The sequence below is a fragment of the Chrysemys picta genome, chromosome 23 (assembly GCF_011386835.1).
Source record: "Chrysemys picta bellii isolate R12L10 chromosome 23, ASM1138683v2, whole genome shotgun sequence".
NCBI lineage: Eukaryota > Metazoa > Chordata > Testudines > Emydidae > Chrysemys > Chrysemys picta.
In genome coordinates, this window is record NC_088813.1 from 5,291,759 (window position 1) to 5,318,951 (window position 27,193).

A 27,193-nucleotide genomic window follows, 5' to 3' on the forward strand; every position below is an offset into this window, starting at 1 on the left:
GGGGCTGTCTGAAGGCATTTTCATTGACACTGCACAATGGCAGCTGTCAGAGGCTTCCTCTTGCTGCTGTTATTCCTGGAACCATATTGTCTATTCCTTAGATCTGCATTAAATGGAGCTGAGCAGCCATTTGAAGACTGTTTTCCTGGGTACATTTTCGTGATGGGGTGCACATTGTCTAGTAAAATTTAGCCCACTTTGTCCTAAATAATCGCCAGGTTATAAACACCCCTTAGAATGCCGAGGAGGAATTCACTGCAGTGAGCCAGTGAAGCAACCCTCTGGCCTTCCGGCCCCGTTTGAAAAGACTGGATCTTCCCCAGCTCCTGAACTTTTGCAGAACCTCCCTTCTTACTGACTGCAACTGAACCTCTGGAGCCAATCCCGTCCTTGTCCTGGCTCTCCTCCCTACAGCCATCAGCTTACTCCAGCTTCCCATCGCCGATTAGCCCAGGAGATGCGCTTGCATAGCTTCATTGGGAGCTGTGTGCGTGCATCTTCTGAGACGCTACGGTCAGCAGCTAAGGTCCATGTGGTCTCACCTTTGCTGCTGTTTTCCCCTAGGCTTCTTCCTACTCCTTTTTCTCAACCTTGAGAGTGACTGCCGACTCTCTCCGCCTACTGCCCCTTCCTGCTCTCCCTGGCTTTATACAAACCCCTCTTCTTCCTGTCCAGCTGGGCTTCAGGTCAATTAGGGCTGTATATCCAGCCTACACCTCATCCTGGTGCAGCCCATCTTGTCAAGCAGCCCATTTTCACCCCCTAAGGAGTGGGGTGGGGTAAACGTCCCATCACAGGGGTGCATACTAGAGATTAGTTTCAGCATCTGAGAGGCAGTCAGCATGGTCTTCAGCAAGAGATTCACTACAGCTTGTCTACCAGCTGCAGGAATCTGTCACTGATCCCTTTGATAGTGCCCCCTAGGACCGGGAGTCCACAACACCCAGTTCCCTGGTCTTGGCCACCTGACATTGGTTTGTTTCAAAGGTTCCCTCCCCTGCCTTTGTGGTTGGAAATAAATCCGTTTAAATGTACATAAAAAGCCTGGCTCTATGTGACACAGTCATTCTGTGGGCATTATTTCAGAGCAAACGCTACTGACCCCCACTGATTGAACAGTGACCCCACAATACCAGAACGTGAAGGATGAGAACTAAAAGTAGGGGCTTGGTGAATGGGTTTAGTCTAATTCAGTACTCACGCTGGAAGCTTCACAAGTTCAACTCTAACTGGAATGTTCTTAGGTTCATGTCCCACGTGGAGAGCATGCAGGGACTGGGGCAGGGAGAACAAAATCACATGCAAGTATGGGGTGAAAAATGGAGCCGGGTGAGAGATGGGAGTGTGGAAACAGCAGAGTGGAGAAAAAAAGCCTACTGCACATTGGTGAAGAAAGGTAGCTGGAAGGTGTGTGAGTGACTGAAGTACCTGGGGTGGATGTGTTGGTTGTGTGTGTATGTCTGAGAGTATGGTCACTTAACGTGTGTTATTTTCTGATCCAAAGGAAACCTGGGTAGCTACATTTGACTTCTCTCTTGCTTCTTCCCCACAGGCTCCCTTTCAAAGATCACCATCTTAATACCTGAGTATTACTGCAACTTCAAAGAAATGATTCAGTAGCTGCAGCTCACCAGGTAAGAGACTTGGAGGTTATTTGGACGGCTAGTTGTCTTACATGAGTTGGTGGCTGTCCATAGCGATAGCTCTGTTTTGGGGAGTATCACTACAGATCCGCTCTAATGACTTGGAAAGACTGTCTGGAGAGCGGAGTCTACAAAACCTTCAAGAGGATGCAGCCATTCTGGGGCCAAGCTGCAGGGCTTCTGGTCAGCCCATCTTTGTCTCCACTCTAGCTTTAATTTCCAGCCATTGGATCGTGTTATACCCTTCTTGGCTAGAGTAAAGACCACTGTAGTGTCAGATATCATCTTCCAGTAGAGATACTTAAACTGTGAGATAAGCATGGGATCCCTATAGGAGCTGAAGTTTTTCTAAGAATTTCTGAAAGTTTTCAAATTAAAAATGGAAAAGGTGCAGGCGACCTTAGCTGCCATCTCTCAGAGAGGCTCCCTGTGCACAGAAGCCTGCAAAGTCTATCTACATGTGCTCCTCAGACCTTCCCACAGATGGTTCCTCTGTTTCACTTATGATACAAAACCCTGCCCTTTAGCTTGCTCACAGCTCCAGGGGGTATTTACCCACGTTCTTGTGGTACTGGTAGCAGCCATGATATAACTAGGAATACACAGAGTGTATCCATTCTTCCCTGGAGAGACTGTACAAAACAAAGGGCTAGATTGCAGCTTTACACCCATGTGCCTGCATGGGGAGCAGTGTGGAGACCACCCGTTCCTGGCGGAGCACTGGAAGGATTGTGCCTTGGGCAAGGGGAAAAACCATCTTCTCAATCCATGAGAACAGCACAGATTGCTTCTCCTTCTGCACTGCCCCTGCTGCAGGAGTTGGTGCAGGAGTTGGGGAGTAGATGACAAAGGCAGGGCCTTGGCTCCATCTCTTGCAAGTCTCTTCTTTTCCAAGTCCTCCTTCAGAGTTCGCAGGGACTGCTGTGGTGAGCAGTCCCCGCACAGCCATGCAATGGGCACAACTGCCAAGGTTTGTGCAGCTCCACATGTGATGTTGCATGCAAGTTATAGAATGAGCAAGTTTGTACATTTGCTAATTTATTTCCATATGACCATAAACCTCAATCTGTGGTCAACACACCCTGCCCTGAGCAGTGGGGGGTGGCATTTGGAGCTGCACAGAACTTGTCATCTCTGGGCTGCTCAGGTGGATGGCAGGATGAATGGTGAAGGGTATTGGGGGTATAGATGGGTGGGTGCTGGACAGTGCTAGGCTCTCGAGCTAGGAGGTGGGGTGAGTGTTGGAAAGCGTCTAGGTAGATGGGTTGGTGCTGACTGGATTGTGGGGAGGCTGGACAAAGTGGAGAAGTGCGTGGAAGCTGAGAGCTTTGTGGGGATGGGAGCTCATTGTCTGGTGGGTAAGCTGGGAGCTGAGGGAGTTTCTGGGGGGCTAAGGGGGCTGAGTTGGGTGTTTCTCTGGGGGCTGGGGTTAAACTGGGGACTGAGGGGAATCTGGCTGGAAGTCTGGGGGCAGAAGCCTGGGTTGGGGCTGTCTGACTGGGAGGGTGCTGGAGCCTGCAGCCAGTACTGGGCCTCTCCCCTGACCCGCTGGCCGCTGCCTTCCCCTCTGTAATCCGGAAGGGAGAGCAGTGCCAGAGAGAAAAAGGAGCTCCCGGCAGAGCAGGTCCCGTAGCAACTTCTAATGATGTGCTGCCACAACGGGCACTCGGCAGCCCACTTTGTGGGGCGAGCTTATTGCCCCTCCATTGCCATGCCAGAGTGATGACCTGGGCCAGTCTTCATTTCTTTAGTGCATTGGGCAGGTGCCCAGGTTCACCCCTCTCTTGAATTGTTTATAGAGAGAACAGGGTCTGAGGGAACCTTCTATCACAATGGTCTAATCTTGAGCCATACATTGTGCCACAAGACGTGTCATCAATGGGAGACAGAATTTTCTCTAGCTGTTGTGAAGTTGGTTTCTAGATTGTTTTACTGAGTTCTGAAAGGCACCAGCCAGCACCCAGAGCTAAGAAGTTTCTTCTGCCTGCAGTGCAGCAAGGATGGCTGAAGGCCCATGCTTAGAATCAGTGTTTGTGGAGCAAGAACGACCCTTTTTCTCTACCTCTAAGCAGAGAGACTGGCATTTTCTTAAATGAAGGGAAGGTAGTGGGGTGTAGTGGTAAGAGCAAAGGACTCAGGGCAACAAGGTCTCTTTTTGACTCTGCAACTGATTCATTGACCTTGAGCAAGTCATGTCACCGCTCCGTGCCTCAGTTTCCCCACATGTAAAATAGGGGCAATAATTGCCTAACTCCCAGAGGGATTGTGACAATGAATTAATGTTTATAAAGCTCTTGCAGATCATCACTGAAAGGCATTGTAGAGCCAAGCCACAATCACCTTTGATGATAGCATGAGCTCCAGGGTGGGTTTTTTGCTGTTAGGTCTCTAATGAATTTGAATCACTTGGCTCATATGAGAGAGATGAACAGAATCCTTGCATGTAAAACGCTCTTTATTGCCCCTCCTCCCCCCCGGAAACACAGGGCTTTAACTGCAGAGTCGTTTGTCCCTTGGCAATTTACTGGTGTCCTTGGAGTCAGGATATTTTGTAGAACCACAACTTGAGTCTCTTGTCATTGTTAAAAGGAGATGACACTGAGTGGGCAGTGAGGCTGCATTTCCTACTTGAGTGCATGAGCGGGAAAGCCATTTCGGAGGTGAAGGTTGTGGGAGGAGGAGACACAGCTTGTGTGTGGCTGCCGCTGCAGAAGGGGAAGTGAAAGCAGCAGCCTTTCTTGGAGAGAAGCCGTTGGCCTGGAAATAATGTGACTGTGGTCAGAGCAAGACTGATGTTTTCCCAAAGAGCCCGGCAGCCTCACACGGTGCTGTTAGTGACTGAGGCACAAAGTCCCTTTGTCTGGTCAATGAACATTAATTGAAGGGGACAGATTTGTCACCCTGAAAGCTGCAGGTGCATTCCTCTAGCGTGAGCCCAGGGTAGGCGTCCTCAGTCGACACCCTCTTGCTCCAGCAGAGCTTGTAACTCCTCGTATTAGTGACCTTTAATTTAACAAGTGGCAAGACAAGTGTTCCTGCAGCCTGCTCGGGATTCAGAAGTCAGTTCCCAGAGGTGACCGGATAATGCATTCCCCTGCTGCTCTGTCCAGCCACTCTGTCTATCCAGCCACCTCTTTTTCTGCAGTCAGGCTTGTGGTTTTGGTGCTGGGCCGGCCAGGAGCCGAGTAAAGACTTGGCAACTGGGGAAAGAAACAAAGGGATCTGAATAAACTTTAAAGTGTTTGTAAACAATTGCACTTCATCAGGTTCGCTGGCCTGCATGCTGACAGCAGACAAAACTTAGGAGAGGTCTCTGACCTCAAAATCTCCCTCACTCACTCACACACACACGAACGACAGCCAACTGTATGTAGCAGAGAATATGCCTTATTTCACAGAAGCTCCATCTGTCTGTCTCTGTCCATTCACTTTGTACTCTGCTCATCACTATGGCAGCTGAGCACTTCAGTGTAATCTTCTCTTCAGGCTAGCAGCACTGAGAACGGCGGGTGGGGGGGAGCTAAGAGGAACAGGAGGCATTCTGTTAGCTCGGCTCTGTTTTGGGGGGTTGATGTGCTGCCTGGGGGACCAGCACCACGTCACGCTCAATAGAGAGCAGATCGTGGAAAAGGTGGGAATGGACAACAACAACGACAAAAGCCACTCTTGGTTAAAATCACTCTGGGTGATTCTGTTCCCTTGGAATAAAAAGAAAAGGGGCAAACTCTTCTTGTGATGGGAGACTCGGGTGGTTAAATCTAAGCAGCAACAAAAGGGGAAGACAGAGCTAGAGGACAAGGGAGAAGGGAAGGGATGAGGGAGAAGACCCTCCTCCCTATCAACACCAGAGTCCTTGGCTGTTTCTGTTTAAGCTGGGGGTAAATGTCCGAGCAGAGCTGGGGGAGAAGCAGGTGTGGATGATGGTGTAGTAGTGGTAGAGGTCAACAGCAGCTGAGACATGGGGAAGTGCTGCAGTTAACAGCAGGGACACAAGCAGGGGAGGTGGGGGCGGAAGCAGGAGAGGCAGATGCTGAAATTGTGCAAGCAAATGTACTGCAAAGAGCAGCCCTGCATTGGCAGGGGATGGAGTAGATGGCAGCCAATAGCTCCGTCCCATCTATCATTGTGTGACGGGCAGATGCTGAAGTCTTGGCAAAATGTGCACGGGAAGCTGTAAGAGCCGCTCCTCCCCTACCTCCCACTAATCACGTTCAGCAGGAGCAGCAGCAAATCTCCCTTCCTCAGCACCACAAGCAACCACTCCGGTGCTGCCTGGATAGCTTAGGAGTCCTCACTGTCTGCTGCAATACTGCAGGAAGTCTGAAACACACCTCGTTAAGGAAATTGATCTTGGGATCATGCCTAGACAGAGGGGCATCACTAGTCCGTTTCAGAGGGCATGAACTGTGCACTGACGTGGTTTATACCAGGCATGCCAAACCCGCGGAAAAAATGCAGAAATTGGGCTTGTTTTTGGCTTAAGTGGCTTGTGAGTTGCTGGATGGCTAGTTTTTGGCTTGTAGCTAGTTGCTTGTTTGGCTTGTAGCATGTTGCAGCTTGTTTTTTATTGGTTCCCAGCAAGGGGGGGGGGCAATTGGGCAAGCAGGGGCAAGGAGGGGAGAGAGTCAGGGATGCACAGCTGGCCCTCCACAGTACCACGCTGCACACCCAGGGGGATCTAGTCACACAGAGTGTTGGGATTTCTAGGCATTGGCTTGTTTTGAACTGGGATTAGCTGGATTTTTGGCGTATGGTGAAAGTCAGGGGGCTTATTTACCACGTGAAAGTTGGCAAGTGTGGTTTATACCCCGGAAACACACTGCATAAATCTGGCTGTTAAAGCAAGTTACCAAGGGAAATTACACAATTGCACCAACTCAAACATCTGACCTGAAAGCCCCCAGTAGCCTGGCTAACAGGGTGGGTGGCAAGCACAGCTTCTCCTCCAACCCTGACTGCTCCTTACTCAGCAGATCTGCCCCCGCGCGCCTCTGACAAAAATACATTTTTTATGCTTTTCCTCCCGTTAGCCTGGCAGAGCCAACATAGCTCTGGGACAGGAAGCTGGAGTCTGTCCTCCCTTGTGTATCAACAGAAGCCTTTAAGTTTGAATCAGTGACATCTGCGCTAACCCAACAAAGAGCCTGGAGTATCACAGGTGTCATTGTGGGCAGAATTTGACCCTGCAGACCCTTTACTATTGATGATAATATGCAAGAAGGAAAGAACTTAGCCTGACTCTCAGATCCCAGGGGAATTTGTGGTACTGGCAGATTTAAAAACACAACTTTTTCTTTTTTACTTGTAATCTGGACACATTTGAGTTGAAGGCATGGGGCCATGCAATGACATTTTTACAGTCCCTTTTCAGAACGGAAACAAATTTAAAACAGTTCTTTTTAAAAATCTCCCTGACGTCTAGCCCTGCTCTGAACACTAGATCCTGCCTCACTGTGATGTCCCAGCATGCACTGTGTATCCCACCATGGGAAAATAGAACCAGCCTATGTGAGGAAGTTGGTGAAGTCCTGTTTGAACGTATATAGAGAGTAGTTTTACAAATATTTTATAATGATTTTCCATTTCAAAGGGCAGAATATAGCAACCTCTTCTTCAAACTGTGCACTTACACCTGATAAACTGCTCCTGCCGATTGGTTCAGTGGCAGTCCATGGTGGCTGTAATGTCACCAGTGCGCTGCGTGCTCGGACGACACATCAGATCAGGAATCAGCAACAGGAGCAGAAATGGACCTTACGGAACCGCAAACCTGCTTGTTATGGGCATTCGGCACATACAGTGAACGTGGCATGAACTGGGGGATTTACCTTTCAATAGCCAAAGTGCGAAGGCAAAACTGACCGGCGGTGCAGGGGCTCCTACTGCAGCAATAGAAAGGAAAGGGCCAGATTGACTTGGTTGTAACACAGCCCAGCGATGGTGATCCTAGCTCTGTGGGGGCTTGAAGAGAGACTGGTGCAGAAGGAAGCTGTAGGCTATTGCTCCGCAAAGCCGTCATGCTTCAGAGCCTTCAGCCTGGGTTTCCTTGGGGAGAGGAGAGGGTGTGGATAGCAGCTTTGCAAGCTGCTGTTCTGTTACAAAACAAAGTCTCTGAGAAATCTGAAAATCGCATCTCTGCCAGGGCACAGGCCGTGCATCGTCCGGACTGAAAGAGGAGTGAGCTAGCTCAGCTCGCACGGGTGCTCAGGGAAAGAGCTATCGGAGGAGCTCCTTTACAGAATGCCCGGGGGAAGATTGGGCAGCATCCTCAGGGACAATGTGACTGGGCTGAACCCTGTGCTGCGGAGTTTGGCTTTCTTATTTTACTCATTATAAGCAGTGTCACAGACGCACGGGATCCGTGTGCTCTCAGCTCCACAGGGTCCTTGGGAGGAACCCCTTTCAGGGGGACATCCCTCCTCAGGAGTCCCACTCTCTCTTGGGGGTTAAGCCCTGGGCTCTGCCGCCTCCTGGAACCACACCTCTCTGAGCCTCCAGTATGCCTGTCTCAATCCGTGAGCCCCTCAGACAGACCACTTGTTCTGGATCCCCAGGGCCTCCACACCCAGAGTAAGCAATGCCACTCCGATCTCTGACTGCAGGGACTCTCAGCCAGCGTCAAAGAGAAGGGTCTGTTGAACGTCTGAACCCAACATAGGCAGTTCTCAGGGCCCTCAAGCCTAGAAAGTCTCAGCACCGTCCACCTGGGTCTGTCCCAGTCCAAGTAGGCCCAGGCCCTCTTTGTTCCTAGTCCTGCCGTGACCTCCATCCAGCCAACCACCCCATCCGCTTCCCAACAGCCCCTCCTGCAGCCTTTGTCTTCTTTTCTGGGCAAACAGATCACTTGGGCCCTCTCTATTCTGTCCTTTGTTCCCTCACTGACTGAAACCAGCTGTCCAGATCACCACAGCCCTCTCTCTTCAGCCCTTTGTCCTCTCACTGGCCAAAACTGACTGGCTTCCAAGATGGGGTGGACCTCCTGGTCACCGGTTGCTAAATTCCACCCTATCTGGGTCGTTATCCAAGATCCCAGCTGCTAGGCAAGATCACACCTGGCCCTGTGCAACAACACCTCTCCCACCACCTCGTTAAACATGCAGCACATAGGGGAAATTGAGGCACACGCAGCTTTCATACAAAGCATCAAGAAAATTCCCTACTTTGCCACAAACACTGATCCTTGAGGAAAAGATCTTACTGACTGAGACTTTTTTCCTGCTAATTCATTCCACTGTCTTACAAACTCCCTTGCCAATTCCCTTATGCTGGTCAAAGAGAACAGGGCTAGAACTCCTGTATTTAGTGGATCACTGAAATATCTCAGTGTAAAATCTGAGAAGATCTACAGTTTAAGCATTCCTAGTACTTGATGTTGCAGCCTACTGATTGGGTGGGGGCAGAGAACCCCTAAATCCAGACTTGTGTAGTCTGAGATACAAAAACCAAATATATAGGTGAAAAAATTCCCCTCCCACTGAGTGTCAGGGTCCTTGGCCTGTGTGCTCAGTGGTGACCCCTCCGTTTCCATGGCAGTACTTTGGGACACATCAGACATCCAAGCCAGGTTGAGATCACACCCAGAATATAAACAGATTATATCTGTAGATGCCTCTGGTGGGGTGGGGGCAAGGAAATTAGAGAGGGAAGAATTAAAATGCCTTGAAACTAAACTTGCTTTCCTTGCAGTGGGCTTGGTTTTAGAACATTTTTAATCTCTCCTGGGGTCTGTAGCCCTGTCTGCTTGTAGAATAAATGCAGCCAATCTCTGAACCCTTCTGTGAGTAACAGTGTAACTGTTGAAATTGGCGCCTGGCCTGCGATGAGAGCTAATTAATTAATTCAAGACATGCTGGGATTAAACTTTATTAAACCTTGGACTCCAAGTAGAGGAGATGAAATGTAAGCAAAGGTTGGGAAAGGGAAGGAGGGGCTTGTATGCTGACTGGCTGCTAGCATTGCTGCTTTGTTTTTATTGGTTAACTACTGGTGGTGTTCTCAGCCCCAGACAAGACACAAAGGAAACCACAGTCCTTGCTCGCAAGGATTTAAACAAGTGGAAGTAGAACCCTGGGCTCCAGCCTTCTCCTAGCTTCAACGAGGGGGGTTGGCAGCTGCCTTCGTCTCCTGGCCACACTAGATTTTTCTATGGGGGACACCGGGCCCTTCACCCTTTCCTCCCAGCCTGTTGTCTCGTGGTTTCTCACACTATCCAGCTGAGGGGTTTGCTGAGTTTCACGTTCCTGACCTCCCGGAGCCTCCTGTCTCTTGGGTCCTGCACAAGGCAATGGGCAGAGCACCCATAGCCAGAAGCTCCTATGCCTCATGCGGGAGCAAAGAAGGAATCTCCCTTGTTGTTTGTATGGCTCTGTGTAGTATTGCTGTGTGCTGTTTAAATACATGTCACACTCCACCCCAGAGATGGCTGCCTTTTGGTGATAAGGCATTGTAACATGGTGCATTCACCTCATGCAAGTGCCCCCTGGTTGAGTGTGCCTGCTCTTTTTCCCTTGATTTCTCTGCTCACGGTGTCCTCGTTAGCTGCTTCACTCGTCAGACGGGTCTTCGAGGACTCAGCCCTACAGCTGAGTCACACGCAGTCTGTGTGTGAAACAAAACGAGCCCCTTCTGGGGTATAGTGTCCAGGGAGGCCTATCTCAATGCCATCAGTAATGTCCCGTAGCTCTCCCCAGGCTCAGTCTTTTAACAGTCCATCAGGGCCCATCATGGTACCCTCTGTTGGGGTCTTACAAAGGTTCCTGCTCTGGAGTGGAGCAGCACCTCCTGGGCTTCCTCTCTGGAGACTCTTTACCTTCACTTGAGTCCCCAGTGACTCCAGCTGAGCCACTCTTGAACTCTGTTACGGATCCCAGCTGTCCAGCTCAGTCAGTCTCACTTTGGCCCCCTTCCAGGGGTGTATCAAAGTTCAACTTCCCTGGGCCTGTTTCAGTGCCCTTTCTCAGGGCCTAGCCACTTCCCCAGTATGGTTGGAGGCGACCCAGGCCCTTGTCTTCTATGAGTCCCGGCAGCCAGCCAGGAGCACCTTCCTTGTTCCCCCACTCTCTGTCAAGGCCTGCCTTAGACCTTGCAGCTCCTGCAGCCAGCCAGGAGCACCTCTTGCTCCCCCAGTCCCTACCAGCAGACTGAACTCACTCTGGCCCTGCATCTCCTTTTATACGAGCCTCTTTCTTATTGGCTCTGTCCCTCACAGCCACTCTAGGCAGCTTGGAGGACCCACTTCCACTGCTCTTTTCTGGGATGCGGTGTGGTAGGCCCATGAGGCCTCCAGCAGGGGGCCTCTGGACCTAATACACACTGTCACAGGCATATACTACCTATAAAGGGTTTGGGGTGTTTGGGAATGCAAATATAGGACATTAATTATTCACATAGTTGCACTTTGATTTTAGTAAAGCTTTTGATATTGTCCCCCCATTCTCATAAGCAAACTAGGGAAATATAGATGGAATTACTGTAAGGTAGGTGCACAACTGGTGGAAAGACCATACTCAAATAATGGTTATCAATGTCAAACTGGAAGGACGTACATAGTGGGTTACCACAGGGGTCAGTTCTGGGTCCGGTACCATTTAATATTTTCATTAATGACTTGGATAATGGAGCGGACACTATGCTTATAAAATTTGTGGTTGACACCAAGCTGGGAGGGGTTGCAAGCACTTTGGAAGACAAGATTAGAACTCCAAAAAAACCCTTGACAAATTAGAGAATTGAACTGAAATCAACAAGACAAAATTCAGTAAAATGTACTTCACTTAGGAAGGAAAAATCAAATGCACAACTAAAAAACAGGAGATAACTGTCTAGGTGACAGTCTGCTGAAAAGGATATCGGGGTTATTATGGATCACAAATTTAATATGAGTTAGCAATATGAGGCAATGGCAAAAAAAAAAGGCTCATATCTATTCGAAGGTGTACTAACAGGAGTATCATATGTAAGACATGGGAATTAATTGTCCCACTCTGCTCGGCACTGGTGAGGCCTCGGCTGGAGTTCTGTGTCCAATTCACATATTGTAGTGAGTCCAGAGGAGAGCAACAAAAATGATAAAAGGTTTAGAAAACCTGATCTGTCAGGAAAGGTTTTAAAAAACTGGGCGTGTTTGGTCTGGAGAAAAGCAGACCGAGGCGAGACCTGATAACAGTCTCAAATATATTAAGGGTTGTTGTAAAGAGGAAGGTGAGCAATTGTTCTCTATGTCCACTGAAGGTAGGACAAGAAGTAATCATCTTAATCTGCAGCCAGGGAGATTTAGGTTAGAGATTAGGAAAAGCTTTCTAACTACAGGGGTAGTTAACCTCTGGAATAGCCTTCCAAGGGAGGTTGTAGAATCCCCATCGTTGGAGGTTTTTGAGAAAAGGTTGGACAAACACCTGTCAGGGTTGGTCTAGGTTTACTTGGTCCTGGCTCAGCGCAGGGGGCTGGACTGGACAACTTCTCGAGGTCCCTTCCAGCATCACATTTTTATGATCTATGGTTCTATGATCATGAAATTTTCTTGGCTCCCACAAGCACTGTGGTCAGGAATGCGCGCACCAGAGCAAATTTACAATGCTAAGCACTGTAGGAACAGGTAGTCCTGTGGACAAGTAAACAATGGTATGTCACATGTATACAGAGCCATTAACTCTCTCTATAACTCTGCACAAACAGTGCAGCAAATAACATAGCCTTTTCAGTGATGCTGCTGTGTCTACAGAATTCGTAACACACATCGGGAACCATCTTTTTTTTTTCTGATGGTTTCAAAAGCATACTTACTGCTAATTTTAGCTTACCCTCTGACCTTGATGTCTTTGGGGTCTGGGTACAATGAATGCCTTATTCATAAAACTACAAACACTGTAAAAAGAAGAGAGTAAAATGTGTCCCACCCTAAAATGTTTCTGATCTCCAAACAGCTATAATTTTGGCTTGCTCCGAGAACAAGCTGAGGTAGTGTTCATTTTAACAGCCAGGAAAGGGCTGCTTGTTTATATTTGGGACCTTGTAGATTTGAGCAGTATATGCAGGTGGCACATTAAAATGTGTGGATGATTTCTTACCAGGATAAGGCTGTGTTTTTACTGGACTGCCTTTAACTTGGTGCCAGTGCTAAGTAAGTAACCACTGAGCTTTTTGTTGTAACGTTTTTGGAATTAAATGTGTAGCTTTGGAGTGTTGTTTTGAGATTAATCTCCATGCATCTTTCTACCCATTTCTGTCCAGAGCTCATAGTTTTATGAGCAGAATGGGATCGGCAGCTCTTGGCACCTTGAGGCTTTGCATTAGTTATCTTGGGTTCAATTCATCCAAGAGAAATCTAACCATACTACAGAGGTGTAAGACAGCATCTGCCAGCAGCTAGGTGGTAGTGGTGCAGGTTCACAATCATTCATTAGATGAATGCCTCCAGCCGTCAGATCTTGTACTGCCAAATGACTGTCTGAAGAAGGCCATTCTTGCTTTCTCTACTGTTAGAGACTTGCTATGCCCTGATGCAGCTCAAGGATCTGCTAGCATGAACCCCACCGTCCATTCAGAATTGAATGGACTTCTTTGGACTGCACTTGTGCGTGATGCAGAATCAAGAGCCTAGTGAAGACACATCCAAGGCAGGTACATTTTGTCATTGGATTTAGTGCCTTGCCATGCTCCTGATGTTTGGCTCAAGATACTGTTTATTTGGCATAAGTGGGTGCATAACTTTGGTCAAGATTGTGCAGAGAGGTCTCTCTTGCATGACCTGGAACTGCTCAATGATATCATTGTTTATTACTGTTAAGTGCACAAGTGCTGTCAAATGTTACATGACACTTGCTAAGCCAACACTAACTCTGAAATATGCCAGTCAGAGACGGTCCAATTTTGTTACTAGTATAGTTTGGATGACAAAGCCTGTTCCTGCCTCTCATCGTTCTGCATCTGTTCAGACTTTCCAAGAGTAGATGTGTTCCCCGCTACTGCCTACAACTGCTAACCTTGTTCCAGCAGTGACACTCAGGCCTGGTCCCCACTAAGCCCCCACTTCGGACTAAGGTACGCAAATTCAGCTACGTTAATAACGTAGCTGAATTCGAAGTACCTTAGTCCAAACTTACCGCGGGTCCAGACGCGGCAGGCAGGCTCCCCTGTCGATGCCGTGTACTCCTCTCGCCGAGCTGGAGTACCGGCGTCGACGGCAAGTACTTCCGGGATCGATCTGGGATCGATTTATTGCGTCTAAACCAGACGCGATAAATCGATCCCAGAACATTGATTGCCTGCCGCTGGACCCTCCGGTAAGTGTAGACGTACCCTCAGACTGCGGCTCAGGAGTCTCACTTGGCTCTTCAGTGTGTCTCCTGCAGCTCTTTGCAGCACATGATATTAAAACACCGTGTGATTTTAATTATTAACCAATCAGAATGCTTTTACTATGTTATTAACCAATTGTAGAATACTTGGTCAGGCATTTTGCTATGAGATATATCTAATATGAAACAAGGAATTCACTCGACTGTGGCTCTTTTGGGTAATGTTGATGGCTAATTTGGCTCCTGAAGCACTGAGATCTGAGTATCGCCACTAGTGGAATAATACCTCTTTCACGGGGGTGTTGGGTGGCTTAATTAGTGTAAAGCGCACTGAGATTCTGGGATGAAGGGTCTATCAGTGGTTGAGTACCATTATTACTGTCATTGGCCCTGATCCTCTGGGATCCTGCAACTGGATCCAGAGGGAACTGGGGTCTGTCCTGTGAATCCATTTGCAGCATAGGTTTCTTGATTACTGTATGGTCAGAAGATTGGTGTTCAGGTTCTCTTAGCTCTAAAATAGTTACATGCATACTTGAGTATTTTGCTGTGGTGACCCCAGGGCCTATTCTTAGCAGCCTTTCCCAAGATGCCAATTTATATTGCACTGAGTTGCTCAGCAAGTTTATGTACAAAACTCTCCCTGGGTCTGGACGGTTAAAATGTATATTCATGCAGAAAACCTTTGCAGGAATCATTTTCTTCTAAATGTATCAGCTCTTTTACATTAATTTTCTGGAGCTGCACAGTATTTCAGGCTGCATCCTGTGCCTCTGCAAGATTTATATGTCTAGCATTTAGGAACTTGAGTTGGAGGAGCCATATTTCACATGGGCAGAGGAACATCTGCTTGCACTAAAAGGGGGTCTTCTTTTATTTGGTCTGAATCTGACTACAACAGCTAGGTTAGTGATGTTATAGTAGTGGTTCATCATAACACTAAAACACTCAGTAACTTCAGAATATACTTTGGCATTTTTAGTCTCTGTCTTTTTGGCTCTCAGGCAGTGAAGATCCACTGGAACTTACAACAGAAACTAGTAGAAATCAGCAAGACATTTTGCTTGGAAGGCTCATCAGGGAAAAGAACAAAGATGCTGTTTCAGCTGTATGTATCTCTGTGGTTTTAGATTGCAGCTCATCATATCTTGCTTTTTAAAAAGTATTTAAAGGTACATTGGACTAAAGTTCTGTTACTGTACATTCAGACTCCAAAATGAACGGTGTATATATTTTGCAGGTTTAAAACTTAACTTAAAATGTTAATATGAAAGTTGTTGAGCTCCATTCATAAGAAAAACAAAACCATCCTTCCTAAAAAAAAAAAGTACCCAAACAAGAAAAATATAGGAAATTTAGAGCTGAGATTCTTCTTCAAACTTTGTCCTTCAGCATGATCACTTTATCTCTCATATGTAATAATTAAATAAATAAATACACTTACGTGTATTTGAAAACAACAACAAAAACACAGCAACCATAGTTCTGCCCATAATGTATTTTTTCAATATATTCGGAAACCTATTAAAGTCACAGTACACTGATTTTTTTAAAAAAAATTTACTACAAAAATGTTTCATCCTCCATTTCAGCACAAGCAATTGCCCATCATATATGTGGTTTAATATTGTTACAACTGCTACAACTATACTTTATGGCGCCATTGTTCTTTTGAAATTTTAGAAGTGGAATAACTAGAACTGTGTAGATGAATGCTGTACACTACAGGACAATGATTTTCATTTAGATATGCATGTTACAAGCACAAATTTCTGAACTCAAAGATTGATATAGAATGGCTATCAGAGGGGCTGAGGAGTGGACTTCTACAGTTGTCTGGTCTAGAGATTGTTCAAGACTGGCAGACACATTTTTAATGCATTTTAATGTTTTAACTCGTTGATAAGACAATTTAAGAAACACCAGACTTTTTAAAATTATCTGTAGAGAATTTATAATGTAGCATACCTACTCACTTTGAACAGTATTGCAGTTAGAATAAATGCATGATTTAGATATATTCCTTTATCATTATTTAGAGTGTTTAAAACATCAAAATGATTACATATCTGAAATAGAAACCTATATTCTGCTGTCAATGTCTGAACACAATATATCTCTATTATGCATGCACTGCTATCAAGTTACATTTTAAACATGTTTTCTACCTCTCAGAGAGAGGCACTGTACAACAACTTGTCCATATGAACAACCTATGATTTGGTAACCAAACTCTCACAAACATGGGCCAGAGTTAAGGTCGTTAGGGTTTTCGGTTTTTTTCTTTGTCTGTTTGTTTTGTTTTCAACCACATGAGTGCATTTATTGGGATAATATGAATGAAAGATGAAGTTACTTCTAAAGTTTCATAAAGTAACTTGTGTTTCAAGAATAGAGACCTTCATGTTAACACAGTTTTTGTGTTTAAATTTCCCTTTTTTAAATTCATACTTGTACAAGAGCGTATTCAGTAGGGTTGCCAACATTATATTTCAAAAATGACTGTTTTCTTAGCATCCCCGCTCCACCCCTCCTCCTTATATTATTATCATTATTAATAACACTAAGCAGCACTCACCTCCGTTCGCTGGGTTATTTCTTGTTGCTTTTTGCTCAGCAACTCCCGATCTTGTTGTACAGAGATGAAAAAATAAGGGATGCCCCTTGTAATAAGGGGCTGTTGGCAGCCCTAGTATTCAGTGAAATATAGAATTGATTTCTAAAGTTTGCAGGCATTTTATTACACAGAATATTAGAACAGGGCACTATGAAACCGAAAGTGTATCTATAGAGCTAGTGTTATTGGGAGAGCTGATCTGAAACCAGTGCACATGTATAGTCCTGGCATTATGGTAATGAGAGATCTGTTGTGAAACCAGTCGCTCAAGTTAGTCTTTGAGTTTATGGTTAAGCAAATAGGGTTATATCTTATGCTACTTATGTGCTGTCCCAGCATTATGGTAATGGAAGAGCTGATGTGAAACCACAACATATGTATAGTCTCCATCTTGTGGTAGTGGGAGAGCTGATGAGAAACCAGTAGTGCATATATAATCTGGGGATTATGGTTTGGGGAAAGGTGATGTGAAACCAGCTCTCTGTGCATATAGCTTTGTCATTCTGGCAAGGGAATAACTGATATGACACCAGCTGAATGAATACAATCCCAATATTACACTAAAGGAAGAGTTTGTCTGAAACCAGCTGTGTCCAAATATTATGAGGCATAGACTGTAGTGATCTGAAAGCTGCTGTATTTTGTAATCTGTTCATTATGGTAGCGTGATAGCTAATGTGAAACCCGCACGTGAATAATTTCATTAGTGCATAAACTCAGGTCTCCCCTAGGCTGCGCTGGAAACATCGAGACGGATAAATTTTGACCATTTTGAGATTTTTAGTTTTTTGTCAATATTAATCAAGATGGACCTAAAGAACCACAATACCAGTACAGCATTTAAAAAATGACTCGCTTTGAATTTAATGCTTCGAACATGTTCAGCATAATCTTTTAACACTGTCAAAGAAATGCACTATGGACCCTTTAAGGAGATGAATAATTGGGGGCATGATAGAATTGTACAGAAGCACAAGCAAGCACTCTTTTTCACCCTTCTCTCCGAACACAAGAACAGGAGGACACACAATGAAATTAAGAGGCATTACATCAAAACTTAATACATCTGTTTACACAGTGTATAATTAACATGTGGAACTCACTGCCATTAGATATATTTGAGATCAAGAGTTTAGTGGGATTAAAAAATAGGATTAGACATTCATATAAATAACAAGAATTTCCACATTTATATGAATAACAAGAATACACTAAAATGAAAGATAAAAATCTAGGAGAGAGAATTCCTGGTACCTCAGGGTATAATCCAGCCACTATCTGGGTGTGGCTAGGGAGAAACTTTTCTCTTAGGCATGTTACTGCATTCTGGGAGATTTACACTTTCCTGTGAAGCATCTGGTACTAGCTACTATTGGTAATGGATGCAAAACTAGAAGGACCATTGGTTTGATCCAGCGTGGTAATTCTTAGATTCCTGTCTGGCGCTGCTCATGCCAGCTGTAAGTCAGTTGAGGTATTTCTAAGAGTAATAGTGGCATTTCCAGTCATGGCTTCTAGCGGAATGGAAAAATATGTCAACTTTTAGAGTGACTCCCAGTGTTTTTGTAGTGTGTGTCTGTAAACATTTGAACCTGGGACTCTGAATTTTCAGTTTCTGAACATCAGCTTTTTTGCTTATGAGTTTTTGAAGAAAACTTAGAGGCATGAGCAAGCCAATAGACCTAGCTGCCAGCGACCTCATAACGTTCCTGGGATTTCACAATATCCACTTTGTGCTAAAGTTCAGTCTACTGAAATCTGAAGAGAGGAGGGAAATGGGATGAACCCTCTCTAACCAAATAATTGGCTTGCATTTATATCTGGAGCAGGGCAGAGCTTGGGCATGATGCTTCTCTCCCTTACATCAGTTTTATGCCACCGTTAATCCATTCCGTTTGGTGTAAGAGCCCAGGTGTGAGATGCAAGTATGCTGCTGGTGGGTTTTGTCACACTGCTTCATGACCTGGTGAGAGGTGTGCTAAACAGCGAGCTGCTTTCAGAGTGAGCACACATAGTTCTGTCCTGCTCTGTTTAAAAGTAAAAGCTTTGGTTCAAAGAGAGGCAAACCCCTGAAGTGCTTTGCATCTTAAGCCAATGCCCCACTATGTTCTTAACTTCTTTACATGGGCGAGCTCGCTGGGTTCTAAAACCTTTTACAAGGTCTGTTTATACAGCGAACATTGGTACCTTTGTTATAGCGCATCCCAGGAAAAATGGCAGCCTCAACGTTTGTATCTCTGTTCAGATCTCCATCTTTGCTTACTAAAGCTAAGCTAGCTAACTCTAGTAACATTCTCCCTAGCCCCTTACAGCAGAAGAAGGCAAGAAGGGTCACATATCCAGTCGGATTATGGAAGCCTGGATGTAACAAATACAAACTGATCATATAGTATAATAAGAACAAATCAACTACTGGACACTAAGTAGCCAAGGCCTTTCCAGCTTTAGCCAACTGGGAGGAGAGAGGACATGCTTCCCCCAGGGTAGCCTCCTTTGTACCAGCTTCCCCCTTTCCATTTATAACTCCACCCACATCAGTCATGTGAATGGCAGGATCCCAGTAACCCCTTACAGGCTGGAGTGCCTTTGCACTCCGTTCAAGAAAGCATGTAAGCACAGGCGAAGCACTCTTCCTAAATAGGGATGCTTTCCTGAATCAGGGCTTTAAATGGGAGCTGAAAGTGCTGAGAACCTCACAGGAGTGGCCTTAAGGAGTTTAGGTATGTGACCATGCCCATTTATAGTGCACAGTTACTTTTGGGGGCAAAACAGCATTAGTCTCGGCTATCTCAACAATTCAACCTTTGCGTCTAAGCTCAGTGCTGAAGTATTTGGTCTCACATAGTTGTGTTTGCTCAGTTTACCTTTCTGTTCCAAGAGAGCTTTAGTACTAATTGACCAGAATTCAAACCAGCCTTCTCTCTTGGTAATGTGGTACAATGCTTATAATTGACCTGCTTTTCTGGCAGCGAGGGGAGACACTGCAGCCAGCTTACACGGGAGGACTGTGTCCTACAGTACTCAGATTTAAACCTTAGAAGGAAAATTTTAGGAGTTCTTTCCCAATGAATTTAAAATGTAAAAAAAAAAAAAAAAAATTTCTTAGTTAATCTTTTAAGCATCTATGCAGAGTTGGGAATGTTTGCTCTCACCTAAGCATTTGCTAAGCTCGATGCACAGTTTTCTGGAGAAAGTTTGGGAACTACTGAATGGGTTATATAAATAGGTTATTTTTAATGCAAAGCTCTCATAGATATTAGCTGCCTGGTGTCCTTTTAAAATGCATCATTTGCCAGTCACAGCCACTGGCTGCTTAACCTTTGACCCAAGAAGCCATTGGCTCTGTATCAATTAGAAATGGTGGTAGGAACATAAACCTTGGATAGGAGGTTGGGGGGAATCTTTATGCTCTATTGCTTCTCCATATAGCGCTGGGTCTTCTGTTTTATATGCACATTAGAATCTGGAGCTGTTGGTTGATTATATCTATAATCCCCACAGAAGGAAACAGAGCTACCAGAGTTTCTTTTGCCTTTCTCTGCCTGCTGAATGCCAGAGTTCAGCACTGGCTGGTCTCCAGCAGAAGACCTTCCCTATTTGTGTTGCTTGGAGGTAAATGGCAGCATAGCATCTGCCATACAGCCATCAGGGAGAGGGGAGAATTGAATGGGAAACATACTTTGCTGTTTAAATTAACCTCACAGGGATTCTTTTCATTTCAGAAGATAGGGAAAAAACCAAAATCCTGATTTATAACAGTGCTTTTCTGCCTTGAAATCTACTGTGTGCCTGTCCTTCTAGAAATAAATCAAATGCTTTGAAATGTACCCTTTTATTTGGTCACCATATGCACTTGACAGCTCAAATATGCATTTTCAGACAGTACTGACTCTCTGTGTCTCTTCCTCAGGTCCCCTGAATTTGAAGCACTGGTTTTACATTTCGACCTTGTGATTTCTCTTGGTTGGGGTGTCTGGGGGAGAGGCTTTACTGAATGAAACACTGCTTTTGAGTGTTATAATGGGGAACTAGACAAGACTGCGAGCAAAAGCATTTTAAATGTCACATCCTCCAAAACCAGCCCTTTATGGATAGATGCCTGAAGACTGGACACACACTGACTGTATTTAATTCCATATGAAGTTGCTAAATGTATCACCCAGAAGTGGTGTGGATCAGAAATCTCTGTCTAATGTTGGATCATTAGCCTGGGGCAGCACTCCCACCTATGTGGATAAATGCTTTTCTCTTTCTACTTCACAGCAGCCCTGGGTGAATCTGAACTAAAACAAATTTTGAGCATTCCTTACCTTTGAGGACAGAAAAGGCAATTTGAGAGGTAGAAAGAGAGGGCTATAATATAATTCATTTATCTTCTTTCTATCAACACAATAACTGAATGAAATGTATTGGCTAAGTGTATATCCTCAACACAGTCTTAAAGTGAACAATACAATGAAAGCAGTAGTAAAAATGTATATTCTTTTGTAAACTATCATTTTGGAAAGTGACTTAAGTTTCATCCATGAAGAATTAATTAACCTATAGTAAATGAAGGATGTGGTTTCAAAATGAAGTATGTTACTTTAAACTTGGGATGGGACTCCTGCAGTACCAGGATAAACATCATCCTTGTTAATCTGTACACCAACCTGGCACTGTGAAGTGTGGATGGCAGAGCCCTGGATATTAGTTTACTGGTCTTCGGAGGGGTAGGGCCTATGAGAACCCCCCGGAAGCACCAAAATAAACCAGATCAGCAATGATAGTAGCACCCATCAGTCTAAATTCCTGCACAGGTTTTTAAAAGAAGTGCCCATATGTATGAATATATCTACGTTTGGCTTTGCTTGACATCTCTGCTCCAAATCCTGTTTTCTGTCTACAGAACTGAGCTATGTACAAAGGAAGTCCACAGGTGTTAGGTCAGGCAGTGAGATTAGAACAGGGCTCGGCAACCTTTCAGAAGTGGTGTGCCAAGTCTTCATTTATTCACTTTAATTTAAGGTTTCGTGTGCCAGTAATACATTAACATTTTTAGAAGGTCTCTTTCTATAGGTCTATAATATATAACTAAACTATTGTTGTATGTAAAGTAAATAAGGTTTTTTAAATGTTTAAGAAGCTTCATTTAAAATTAAATTAAAATGCAGAGCCCCCCAGACTAGTGGCCAGGACCCGGGCAGTGTGAGTGCCACTGAAAATCAGCTCACGTGCCGCCTTTGGCACGCGTGCAATAGGTTGCCTACCCCTGGATTAGAATCTTTCCCCCGGGCTGCAGAGTGGCTCAGAGGCCACTGCTGAAACCTTGCAAATAAAGTAGCCCAGTGGTCATTCCATCCTGCTTTCCAATCTGCAAGGGAATACATGTTGTTTGCAGATCCACCCAGCCTGCCTTGGCCCCCAAAGCATTATGAGAGTCCTGACAGAATATGCTTTGTAAAGCACTGGAGTGATGAACCTTGTGTGGATTTCTCTTCACAGTAGAACCTCACTGAATTCACTGTGGTCAGGAACCTGACCTCACCCCTAAATTTGCTCCCTGCCTCTTTTCTCATATGAGCCGTGCCTTGTCTTGATTTGGAAGACTCGGTCATCTGTATTCTGAAGGTTGTGCTTCAGTTTCCTGGGACATCGGTGCCATTCTCCAGGTTCCCAGAAATCTCTATTTGTCATTCTCCAAGACCTTGTAGTGTCATCTCATCTCTCGTAGGCATGAATCCTAAATACATTCAGGTGTGCATGGCATAGACTCTCAATGCTTTGTGTGACCCTAGACTGGCTTCCAAAACACGTGGATGTAGGAAATGAACTGACTGCAAAAACAAAAGTACAGCCCCAAGATTTTGCTTTGTTCTTCAGTTTCTCGGTGTCTGGCTCTTGTGGTTGCAAAGATCCCCATTAGTCCTTAAATCATTATGTGGCCATCTTATTTACACTATAGCCAACCACAGAAAATGAACACAAGGTGGAACTAAGAGAGCTGTGATCTTCCTTGCACAGGGTTAGCTTTCAGATTGTCAAAATTAGGCTTTGAAGTGATACACATTTATCTAAATTTTGTCTAAACCAGGAACAGTCAACTTGAATAACTGAAGCCACACTATAAAATGTTACCCGATAATGAAGTACAATCTTTTACAAACAGTTTTGAAATATCCCACATTGCAGGGTTAACCATACTATGTTACCATGTCAAAATCTGAGCTTTTGGGACAGAAAATATTGGATCTGAATACAGTCTGAAGACACCCTGCTCCCAAGTGTTTGGGAGCCACGTATGTGAACCAGCCCGATGCGATAGGAGCCCAATTTCAAAGTCCTTATATCTCTGTATTTTAAGGGCACGCCATGTGCTGCTGCCTCCGTTCCCTTGGTAATGCTATCCTAGTACACAGTGGAGCTGAGGCAGTTGTGCCATGGGATCCCTTTCACGCACTGATGCCCAAGCTAGCATGTGGCCACAGAACCTTAAAGAGCAGTGGCTGTTGATACAAGTAATCTACCAAATGAGAACTCTTGACACATGTGTCCAGTGTCCTTCATGCCTCTGATTCGTTACACCAATGGAGTGTGGCATGCAAATTAGCTCTAAAGGAAGAGTGGTGATTGGTCAGGTACTTCTCCTATCACAATTGCCCATTTAAGTTATCTGAGCTGTTGACCTGACTCTGTGTAGTCTATATAATCACAACTAGACAGAACAATCATTAATAATGAAAGTTAATTACAAATGTCTTTACAGCTTATGCACAAAATTTCAATGAAATATCACTATATGGAAGACTTAGAGTCACTGTCTATTATTAAGATAATTTGGGATAAAGAACAGGCTGACACAAATACTAAATGTATGGACTCCTCTTAAAATTAGTGTTAACTCATAAGCTAATTAACAGAGTAAATTCTCAGAAAACTCATTCTATACTGAAGAGTAAGTGCTGTAGGTGTGGGACGAACATGCTACATTTTTCATACATACCAAAAAGGCTGAATCCTTGCTCAGCTATATTTACAAAACCATGACGGGTGCCTGCATAATAATAACTTTTCTGGTTTTATGATCTCTAACTGAATTCAGAATGGCTATTTCTGTATCCGGCTACCATAAATATGCCATGATTATCCGAATTATTGTGCAGTGCAAAAACTTGGCTCTGTGGTGCTGTGCTGTTGCTGAGGTCACATGATCTGTTTCAAAGGCTCTCTCTCTGCTGCCCTCCCCAAAGCCTCCATCACAAGTCACTAGCACTTAGTGATCTAGTGCTCCCCCCAGGCCCTGTTCCATTTAGCCACTGGATGTGGAGTTTGTAATATTTTGTGTCTTGTTGAAGTTCATTAAAAGGACACAATCGGCTAATAAAATGGTTTTATTTTCCAATTGCTAATTTTGACCTCAAAAAGACACTGAAATTAAAACACTGCAAGTTTCTCTAGCAGGGAGAAGTGTAAAATAGCTAATGCAATTAATGTACATGGCAATAGCACATTCTGTTACAGCCCCCTTCATGAAGGGAGATAATTCTTCCTTGAAAATATACTGTTGTGTTATCACATGGCTTCACAGTACAGGTGATTGTGGAGTTCCAGGACAAATAGGTGTTGCTGATACGAGTTGCTTTAGTAGTTAACAGTTTCTGATTGCTGCTCTTCTTGATTTGGAAGAACCAGGTGGGTGTGGTGTCTTTATTAGCCTCTTGGGTTCTAATAGAATAGGTCTATGGTCAGGAGCTTTGGACAATGCGTGATTTTCTGCCTTCTGGAGCAAATGAAGATGACTGTGACATTATCCAGTTCCAGCCATGACATTCATTCCAGCAATTCCCCGTTTAAACTGTACCTGAAATATCTAAATTTTGGAAGGAAGGTGTAACAGCAATTGTTGTTGCTGTGTGTTTACATCACCCTCTCCTGCATCTGTCCTTGCTAGAGAAACTTGCTGTTTATATTACAGCATAGTAGGGAAGCCAATTTCATTCCCCGAGTAACCCCATTGAAATCAGTGGACACCTATCGTTAGCAGAGCAGTCATGCATATTTATTTACAAACTGTAGTAAAAGAGCAGCCACCCAATGGTCCGTGTGCCCTTGGCACTCTTTTAAAAATACACTAAACAAATAAACTTGTCACTTCACCAAGAGCAAATCAAATAACTCAGTGACAACATAGATATAGTGGAAATTAATCTACCCCACACACATATAATCCACTGTGTTCCCCACCCCCAGTACCTCGCCCTATACAACAGCTGCTGGACCAGGGAGATGAGGTGGGCCTTCAAGCATGCCGTTATGAACTTGGGAAAAGCAAGTTACAAAAGTCCAAGGCCCTAATGGAGAATGCTCTGCCAGCTCCCTCCTCTCTCTTATGTCAGTGGGGCTTCAGACCAGGTGTCTCCACTGACTGCAACTGTGTCAGTATGTTACAGATATTGTATAAGCCTCAGGTGATGACAGTCTTCAATTTAATCTTAGCATTGGGGCCCAACTAAATATAATACTAGTGCACATATCTGAAAAATTCGTCCCTCATGTTCCAACTCACTAGAAAGCATCTCTCTGGCTATTGGATATGAACAGTTTAGAGAACCAGAGCCAGGCAAGCTAGAAAGCAGAAAAGCACCATATTGAAGCAAGACACTCAAGCTAGGGTTGCTAACCCTCCATGATTGTCCTAGAGTCTCCAGGAATTAAAGATGAATCTTTAATGAAAGATTATGTTGTGCGATGGAACCTCCGGGCAGATGTCCAACCAAAAATGGCAACCCTAACTCATGCCTATAAAACTGGAGCTACCTGTAGACCCAACTGAGAATTCAATCCCTGGTGTTCTCACAGAACATCGGATTCAGAGTAATGTGGTCCCATCAGCAACGTGTTCCCTTCTGGTGAACTGAAACAGCACTCACAGCATTACAGCACCCACTTTGCTTTCGCTCAGTCAAGCAGTTCTGCCTGTACAATGCTGAGTTCCTTCCAGTGGCCACGGACATCCTGGATCAGGTTACTTATCCTGGACTACGTCATTGCTGCTGGTTGCTTATTGTTTGGCATGGCCCAGCAGTAAGGTGAACACCGGGCAAAGTTAGTTTTGCAGCTTGATTCTAGCACTGGTGTAAATCAAGAGCGAATGGTTTGACACTGGTTAAAGAGAGTGACATTGGGTTAAGGTTAGGCCCTTTGTTTCCTTTTAAGTTCTGTTTGTTTCAGAGGGTTATTTTTTCTATTACTTTCCCTGCCCTTTTGGAATTGTATAGGTGTTGTGGCCTTACTGGTTGGGATGTCCACACATCACAGTTGATTATTACATACAGTGGTTAGTATGCTCCCCCGAGGCATGTGAGACGATTTGGTTACATACAGAGTGTGGAGATTTGGGGGACTTTCTAAAGGCAGAGTCCTAGGACTCCCTGCTGCTGCTCTGAGAACTCCCGCTTGTGAGGCAGCACCTCCTGCCTATGCCTCCGAGCATGGGCTCGAAATCAGGACTTCTGGACATTTTAACAGGACTTTCAATTGGGACAACGTGTGATAGGGACTTCACTGACATAAATGATTGTTGTGATTTGAAATGTATTGATAAGGTCAGCATTAGAGAGACCCAGGCTTTAGCCTTCACTGCTGGATTTTTGAACAATATATAATTCTACTATACCATTATAATTCTGTCATTTTAATTCTATTTCAAAGGATGCCAAAATTCTTTACAAACTATATACATACAATACCACTGAAAAGCAAATGACTGGGGTTGGAGGATGATTATATAAGGCATTGAGGAAATTTGGGCCAAGGACACAGGGTCAAACCCCGTGGTATACTTCAGAATGGACCTTGAGATCTATATGATCATATATTTATAATCCAAAGGACTTTCTCCAGTTGATTATCCTTTAACAATTCTAAGCTAGGTCAAATTTTGCACTGTGACTAAGTTTCAGTTATTAATATTCTGCAGAATTTTTCAGACCCTTAGAGCAAAATGCCACAGTTTTCTGCAGATTCTATTGTAAATTAATCCCCTGAACGCAGAACAATCCAACAGATCATGGCAAAATGCACATTTCATAAAAAAGTTAAATTTCCAACCATATTATGATGGTATTGGAGCTGTTCTGTAATAATTTATGGATTTTGTATGTTGACCTAGTTATTGGGACATTTATTGTGTTAATATGTTGGTTTAGTTTAATAGGGGAGTTGTAAGGAAAAAAAAAAAGCAGGAAGGATAGGAAAATGGCTCAACGTAACCACCTCCACTCTCCCCTACAGGAAACACTCGAGGTTTGTTAAGAAACAACAGCCGAATTAATATCTTTAAAGATTCTAAGTCCAAATTCCAGCCAACTTACAGGACTGGTTTTGACGAGCAGGGCAAAGGTCCAGGAATCAGCAAATTAAAAGGACTGTCCCTCAAGAGGGGAATAGCTGTTCAGGTAGTTCTTTGAGGGAGCCAGACTAAGATGCAGGGGCTTGCTACACTCTCTGAAGAAGCTAGGCCTGTCTCGGAATGCATCACAGCATAGTAGGGCTTTAGGCAAAACAGACGTGAATGTAGACCATTGCTTTAAAATACTTTATCTCTAAATGATTTGTTCCAATGGTTAAAATAGACAGCACTTTGGTTGTAAGGATGC

General features: G+C 44.6%; 1 protein-coding gene across 8 annotated transcripts in view; it reads left to right on the plus strand.

Annotated features, from left to right (window-relative positions):
- Positions 1-27,193, plus strand: part of HIVEP3 (HIVEP zinc finger 3) — a 430,983-nt gene that overhangs the window by 228,052 nt on the left and 175,738 nt on the right. For all 8 annotated transcript variants that reach the window (XM_065576909.1, XM_065576910.1, XM_042857345.2 and 5 more), the window contains exon 3: positions 1,553-1,634. The gene's annotated coding sequence lies outside the window, so the exon portion shown is untranslated. The remainder of the gene's footprint in view (positions 1-1,552; positions 1,635-27,193) is intronic.